Here is a 7,999-nt window from a genome sequence, read left to right on the forward strand (position 1 = left end):
AAGCTGGCAGCAGGCATTTTGATTTGTATCAAGTAGTTGTGACCATCAAATCTAGCAAACATAAGTTGCAGTCCTCACATGCTTTAGTGCCAGGCTTCCGAGTAGAAATTGTAAGGGAGTCCTATGTTTGTGATATTCCTGCTCCTGAGTCTATAACAGAGTGCTGAAGCCCATCCTGGGACAGGGCCAGGTCCCAGCAGCGCTGGAGATGGGTTGGCCAGGGTTTGACCCAGGCACCACACAGGGAGAGCGCATCCACTGGGAACAGGTTCAGCACAAGCGGATGTTGCCACTTTGGGGGAAGGCAGGGATGGCTTCGGGTTGGCTTAATCCCATCAGCACTCAATCCCATCATTGCTGCTGGGGCTCACGGGCTGCGCATAGTGCTGCCACTACTCCTACCAACAGTAAGAAGCCAGCCACAAAAAGCACAAGGGAGCGGGACTTCAGCAGCTTCCCGACAGCGGTAGTTCTCAGCAAGGAAAGAGGACACAAAACCCCACTACCTGTTCCCAGCCTGAGGTTCAGGTATGTTGGCGCATCCAGTATGAAATCATCCATCTTTTCTTGCGCATAGGATGACACCACTGTAAATAAGCCATCAGCCTGGCTTGAAAATAGCTTTATTTATAGATTTGCCACTTGAATTGCTTAAGTAGCTTAAGCCAAACAAGGACACCCTCTTCACCTCCCCAGGGCACTTGGCTGAGCCTGGCTGGGGCATGAGGTACCGTCATTAACTACCTGCTCTGGCTTACAACTGCAAGTGTCATTGCTATGGCGAGTGAGTCAAGCTTGGCGCAAGCCGGGACAGGTAGAGCTGGCCTGGAGCTGCCAGGGCGGAGGGGCGCAGACCTTACAAGTAGCTTTCGCTGCTAAGGCTTTTAGGAAGCTGGTTCCAGGATTGTTAGCACTGTAGCAAGCTGAAATTGCCTTCCCCAGTGGGTCTGTGGGAGGACACGTCTGCCTTATTTAGGCACTTGGTGATACTGGGGCACTGCCGGGTTACCTGTCTGACAAAAACATGAATCAAGCTTTAGGCTGCAGACCAGCTGAGCCAGCTGGCCTGGGTTGAGCACACCACAGAATTTAGGCACTGAATTACAACTCCAGGGTCAAGCCTGATTCAGTCTTGCAGTGAAGACACCCTCACAGTCACAATTATAGTGGAGGCCTGATAGCAGTACTGCTTAAATCAGCACTGCCCTGTCACAGCCCTGCAGAGATCAACAGGCCATGACTTCCAACGATAGCAGAATTGGGACCTGGGCTTCAGTGTTTCTTGCTTGACACCTAATCCCCAAACACTGACCTTTGTTAAACTAAAACTATGCAATATTGAACAGATTGTGCCAAGGGCGGTGCCTTAGCCACCTCTCCTGGGTATGCACTTACACATTTTTGAAAGTATCCCTCATCACGGTTGCTTGTGATGGGCTAAAGAACCAACACACGAGCCCTGAGGAGCAGGGCCAGCTCTGGAGCTTGTGATGTGCCACAGATGGACACAACTGTGTTGTGACCACAGCTTCTAGGCCAGCTCTGCTCCTCTGAGGCTGCAGTGTTAGAAGCAGAGGAGTCCTAAAAGTTCAGCTCCCCACCCAAAAGCAGAGTGAGGGCAGGGATCAAAGATGAGAAAGGAGGAGCAGATCAAGACTTGTGTGAGGCACAGGAGCTTGTAGTACTTACTCCTCACTGTAGTAAGTGCAGTCACAGTTGCAACCTCAGTCCATGTGGTCCTCCTGGGAGTTAAGGTTGAAATACAGCCGCTTGTTTTTTGTGGGGTCAGAGAGAATTCCTGAGGCTTGACTTGTCCCATGGAGGAAAGGGTATGGTACAGCATGGGCAGTGTCACCTAAAAACAAAACTCGAGAAACCAGTAAATAAAGGAAGTGGAGAAGGGGCAGCCTCTGTAACGTAAGAGCAGTGCTGGAAATGCATCTCGCTGAACAAGTGCGCGCTATGGTGAGGGACTCCGGTACCTCCTTCACAGGCCAGGATTGTTCATTATATTCCTGCAAGTCCTTGATCAGATGCATGCCTCACTTGCCATCAATCCCACTTTTATCAGGAAAAATAATAGTAAAAAAACCCACCACACCACTAATGAATTAAGCTATTGGTATATCCTCTCCCTACCGTTTTAAGTAACCATGGCGAGTGCTATTGGTCACAGCAGTAGAGCTCAGCTCTACAAGAAATTCTCAGCTAGAGGCTGACCCAACAAAATCTGAGCAGAAGGGAGCTCAAGTTCCTTTACCTTGTGCTTGCCTAGGCTGGGGAAACAACTGAACAAGGGCTTTGGAACACTCTGCTCTGCCTTTGCCTACGCTGAACTTGTACTGTTTCCTTTCTGTCCCCCTCTTCCCAAACCTGCTTACATTTGCCCAAACCAGTTGTATTCTTCCAGTTCTAGGGTTAGATCAGAAGCAAGTAGGGAAAATAAGCTCAGAAGCAGCATGGACCAAGCTGACAAATCCCTAAGTTGACCTGCTCAAAGTGGAGAACTGTAAACAGAGCACCTCCACCCCCAGGTTGATGGCCCCTTCGCAGTCCTCCAGCACTGAGCAGGGTTACAAAACTTGGCAGGGCAGCTGAAAGACACACACATATCAAAACCACGATTGATGCATCCCTCCTTAAATCTGGTCCAGACAGCAGGTTAATCTGGGGATCTGTCAGCTTCAGGAGTATCCAAATCGGAATTTTGAGGGGAAATAAGACAGTAAGGTTCAAACAGCGATGTTATGTGAGAATGTGAGACAGGTATGTAAATCCACCTTCCCCTTGCTGGGAAGAGCGATCTGTTCGTGTTTGAACTCTGCCTTTGAGCTCCATCTTGCTGCTCACTGCGACATCAGAGCATCTCACTGTACAAATCCACGCCGCACTCCCTGCGACTGGTGGGCTAGGTCAGGAGACACAGGCCAGCTCCGGAGGCGTACAGAGCTGACAGACACAGACATTAAGGCACAAAGGCCAAGCGACTTAACTCACCACATGCGCGTGGAATTAATTATCCTGGAAAATGCACAGCCTGGAGCATCTCAAGCATGCTGTGAAATGGAATTCATACGCAAAAAGATAAGTTTGTGTGGTTCCCGGGTCTGGCCATGACATACTGACAGCACTAACGATGGCCAGAGCTCACCTCTTCTTTCATGGACTTGCTGAGCTGCAGGAGAGAGATGACTGTTTCAAAAGAACCGAAACGGAAGGCAATTGTGCTAAAAGCCATTCGCACATGCGTTTGAGGTACAGCAAAACTTCAGTGAATTAAGAGATCTGTAGAGAGATGCAAAGATGAAGCAACCCACTAAGGACTTCACCCAAAAAATGGCCTGACATGCAAAGGTCACAGTGCATTTCATCGCAGTTTACCATTCCTGCGGCATCGGTGAACACCATTCTGGAAGCAGCCTTTGAATGCTGAAGATGCACAAGGTTTGTAACCACCCACACGAGACCGAGCAACAGCCATAAGCAGGCATAACATCGTTGTGGACAGTGACATTTTATGGACTGTGTTGCCTACTCACATTCCACCACAGTGTACAGCATATCACGCTTATTATGTTAAATCTGAGATGAGGAGTAATGAAAAACTTATATGTAAGTGATATAAAAAAAGTGATATAAAAAAAGGAGGGGAGAGGACCCAGGAATTTCTCCCTTCTAACTGTAAACGCACACCCATTTACATTGTTTTGTAAATGAATTTATCTTTAGAAGAACAATAAAAATACTCAAGATATTTCTGTTCAGGACAACCATTGCACATTTGGTCTTACTTTGGAGGGGAGATACAAACACACACAGCAGGAACACTTTAATCAAAAACAAACAAAACAAACAGAAGTGGGAACAGTTCAGCACCCAGAGACAGTGCTTTTCTTGTGTCCTTGATAAACATTGTCTCAGTTTCCCAGAAGTATCCAAATCACTGGTCAGATCCCCAAAAATCTGGTATCTAGGAAGAACACCTCCCAAAAACTTTTGAAAAAAGCCTATGAAGTGGTGGCATTGTTTTGTCCTATTTTCTGCATCTCTCCCATCTGCAAGCCATTTGTCTGAAGAAAATCTTTGTTTCCAAAGCTTGACTTAAAGCTCATTTGTTCCAAAATACAACAGCGCCTTGATACTGTTTATACCAGGGACAGCCAAGGGCTCTGACAAAGCAGCTGGGCTGGGTTTAGCAGCAGCAGTGTGAGATGTCCCTCTGCCAGCAGCCACTGTCCCCCCCGAGAGGGCAATACCAGTCACCCCCCGCTCTCTGGCAGAGCTCAGGGTTAAAACACGGGGTTTGTCAACACAGATCAAGACCTCAGCTTTGGGCAGACCCTCCCGCAAAGGGGCACAACAGAGCATGGACAATTATACCCTCCTGACATGCCCATCCACCAGAGCCCATTTATCAATGCTCTTTTGTAAATACTAAATCCAGATTTGAACTACTTCTGCAAATTTTTTTGTCTATGCTTGTAAAAAAAAAAATCAGGACACAGATATTTTCTCAAGCTTGTTCTTAATGAGGAGAAGACTGGCAACAAGACCAGAGTGTTTTCTTTTCATTGTTCAAGCTTATTGAGACCTCAGAATGAAGCAGTGGCATTAAAACTGCCCCAGTTTAATCAACTCTTAAGCATAGGAAAGAGAGGCAGCTGCTGTTAAGAGGACAAAACTCATCTCCCTTCCACTTCAAATAAGCTTCTTTAAAACAGGCATTGAAATAGTTCTTGTTCAGCTGTTTGAGTTTTCCTCCTTACAAGGGGGGTGCTAAAATATTGGCACCTTACAGGAGATAATCAGAAAAGTATTGACAGGGTAACAATTAATCACTGGAGTTAAGGTAAGAAAGAAGAGTGAAGTGCTCTGAGTACCTCTACTGGTTCATTAACAACACAAGTCTGAAAGAAAATAATGGAAAAAGTCAATGCTTATAAATTTTCATGCTACTCTCCCCCTCAAGAACAGAGGGTGGACTAGAGAAATACAGAATACAACGTGTGGTACCCATACTTAAAACTTGGGCTGTAAAATTCTTCAAAAATAAAGTAGTTTAATCATGAAGTGCTTACATGTCTTCTCCCTACCCACTTCAAAAAAGGGACCTGTCTTTTCTCTATGATTATATATACATATATAAATATATGCATACACAAAATTGGTATGGCCTTACTCCATTTAAGGATATTTTGCTACATGGGTCAGAGTGCAAAGTAACTGCTTCCTTAAAAGCAGCATTTTTCCATCATGAAGAAATAAAACTAACTTACACAGTTTGCATGACCACACAGGAACAGTGGCAGATTATTTTTCTGGCTTGTAAAAAAATTTTAAAACAGAAGTTCTATTTCAGCCATTTGAAGATGGAATGTAAAGTTCCCACTGTTCTATGTATATAAAATATATTTATTGAATCATACATTCATTGCTGATTCCAGTTAAAAAAAAATAGAGATTTTTCTGAAGTTCTCTCCATGGATTTTCAGTGCCAGAGGTTCCACGCTGCAGCCTGTACTGCTGCATTTGTGCTAATGTAACATTTTATGAAAATAAGGCAAAAGACCAGTTTTACTGTTAAGCCTTTTATTCTGAAAAATAATCTCTCACATCTGTGACCTCCTGAGCTCCACCCCACAAAGGAATTCCTACAGCAGCAGCCCTGTAGCACAAAGAGAGCCATAGCACACAGACTTCTGAACTGCTCCTTACTGTTTCAGACGCCTGCAAGGCTAAGAGAGTTGGCCTTCCCTCCCCAGAATTCGAGATCAAGTCCAGGCAGCAGAAGCAATTTTTCCACAAGTGCGATCAAGAGGGGCCGCATCACATCTCTAGGCTGTATAAAACATCTCTAAGTTGCTCTGGTCTTTCACACAGCAGTGACAGGTACCCCAACAAAGTTCTGTTTCTGTTGCCTTTACAATACCAGACACAAATGAACAGCAGTACACCCTATAGAGCCAAGCTATGCCTTTAATTCTCATGCAAGCTGAAACAGGTTCTGGCAAGGAGCTTAGCTGTTTGGGCCTAGGGTCCATATAGGGGAAAGTCCATATAGGGGAAGAAAAAAAAAAAAAGGTATTTCATGTACTATTTTGCAAGCTAGGACACAGCATTATTTATACATAGCCTTAAAATTCTTCAGTAGGTGAACTGACCTTGTTAGAGAGACCCAAAATGGCATTTCAGCATGTTAAAGGACTGCCACTCACACTGACTCGCAAAGATGGACATGATGAAGTAGCTTTCTTTCCACAGTCAGGTGCTTTGTCAAGTTTGAAATATCAGTGGAACAGCAGATCCCACTTGGCTTGGCAAGCAGCATTTTGTGACAGAAAATAGAAGGGCAACATCCTGCCCTTCAAATCTATTCTGAGAACACACCATTACTCTAAAATCTGCTGCCTTTAAGGAATGGTGGAGTTTGAAAGTGTTTTACTCCATCGTTTCACGTCTCATAACCAGGCAAGCTATTAACAAACCCCCTTGCCCCATCTTCCATACAACATGCAAACAAGATTATCAAGACCTTAGGAGAGCAGTTTTTCAGGTTACCAGCCAGGGTAAAAATGGTACTGCTGAGAAACAAAATAATCACTGAGATAATTACTTCCTGCTAAAGCATGCACAACTCAGGGAAACTGCTAGTGTGCCATGTGCTCTTAGCCCCAGGCAGCAGCATGTGAAGAAAAACAATTAAAACCCGCATTTTGGTCAAAAAGATTATGCCCCTCTTGAGAGATGCAGAATCAGCAGCTGCAGAAATCAACTCCACATCTTCATACCTGCACCCAGAGCCACCAAGCAGACTCCCAGGTCTAACGGGTAATCCTCCCATGTGGCACTGCTGCAGAATGTTTCTCATTCAGATTCAAGTCAGAGCTCGCCGTTACCACACAGCATGTGAGCACACAGCCTGCTTCCTACCCCGGGAGTAAATCTTCTCCGCAAAGCCCCATTTCCAACAGCACACTCACCACCTCCACGCTTGCCTGTGTAGGGCTAGTGTACACCCAGGAACACGGGAGCTTCAGCTCTGAGCAAATTCTTCCTCAAAAAAAAGAAGAGGAACCTGTAAAGAGAGCCCTGCAGAGCAAGCGATCCCTGCCTGAATCCTCAACTGTAGAACACACACCTGCAGTCCTGAACACACAAAATTTCAGTTGAATTTTACACAACAGCCCCATGGAAGTCAGCTGGTACTTCAAAGAACTCCAGGAGTAGTTTCTCCCTGCACAAGAAGAGGGAATAGCTAAACCTAGTTAAATGTGCAATGCCCTTAACCAAAGAAAATGCAGCGAAGGCAGCATCACTTCTGGTGGTATGAAATACAACTGTAAATGAAACTGTCTTATTTCTACTACACTGAGTTAGAAGAGGCCAGATCAAACCCGGCCATACAGGAAACCCCTATGCTCTCAGAAAGGCAGAGTGTTAGGGTATAAGGATCATGAAGGTTGCTGTCCATGTGGCTTGTGTGGGTGCAGAAGCTGCCTACGACCGGTCTGGCCAACTTTTCTCCATTTCCTACTCCCTGCAGAGCACTAGGACAGCAAGAGCACTTCAGCGAACAACACCTCATTGTCTCAATTAAAGCACGAGGTGCTAGAAAGGAGACAGTCCCACACATGTGAGGCATCCCTGTAGCATTGTCTTTCCAGTGTTAGACTACCTTGGCTGTTAGAGGTTAGCCTTCTTGTAGCTGTTCTAGTTCACTGCAGCCAGCTGAGGCCAGTTGAATCGCAACTTCTCCACAGTCACCTTCACCATTGAGTGCAAAGCAGTGAAGAACTTAGACAAGAGACACTGAGGATTTAACAGCACAGTCAATGCAGAAACCAGGAGGGCTTGAGGCTACCAGAAAGTTTAAACAAAAAAGCCAATGCGACAACATTTTACAGCAGGTCTTTTCAGTATGCTTTGTTATTAGCTAGTCACAGAACAACCAAAATGCACATACCAAGAATCACTCTACATTTTGTTCAAGATGCTGTCA

The sequence above is a fragment of the Egretta garzetta genome, unplaced genomic scaffold, assembly GCF_000687185.1.
Source record: "Egretta garzetta isolate BGI_Z169 unplaced genomic scaffold, ASM68718v1 scaffold270, whole genome shotgun sequence".
Lineage (NCBI taxonomy): Eukaryota > Metazoa > Chordata > Aves > Pelecaniformes > Ardeidae > Egretta > Egretta garzetta.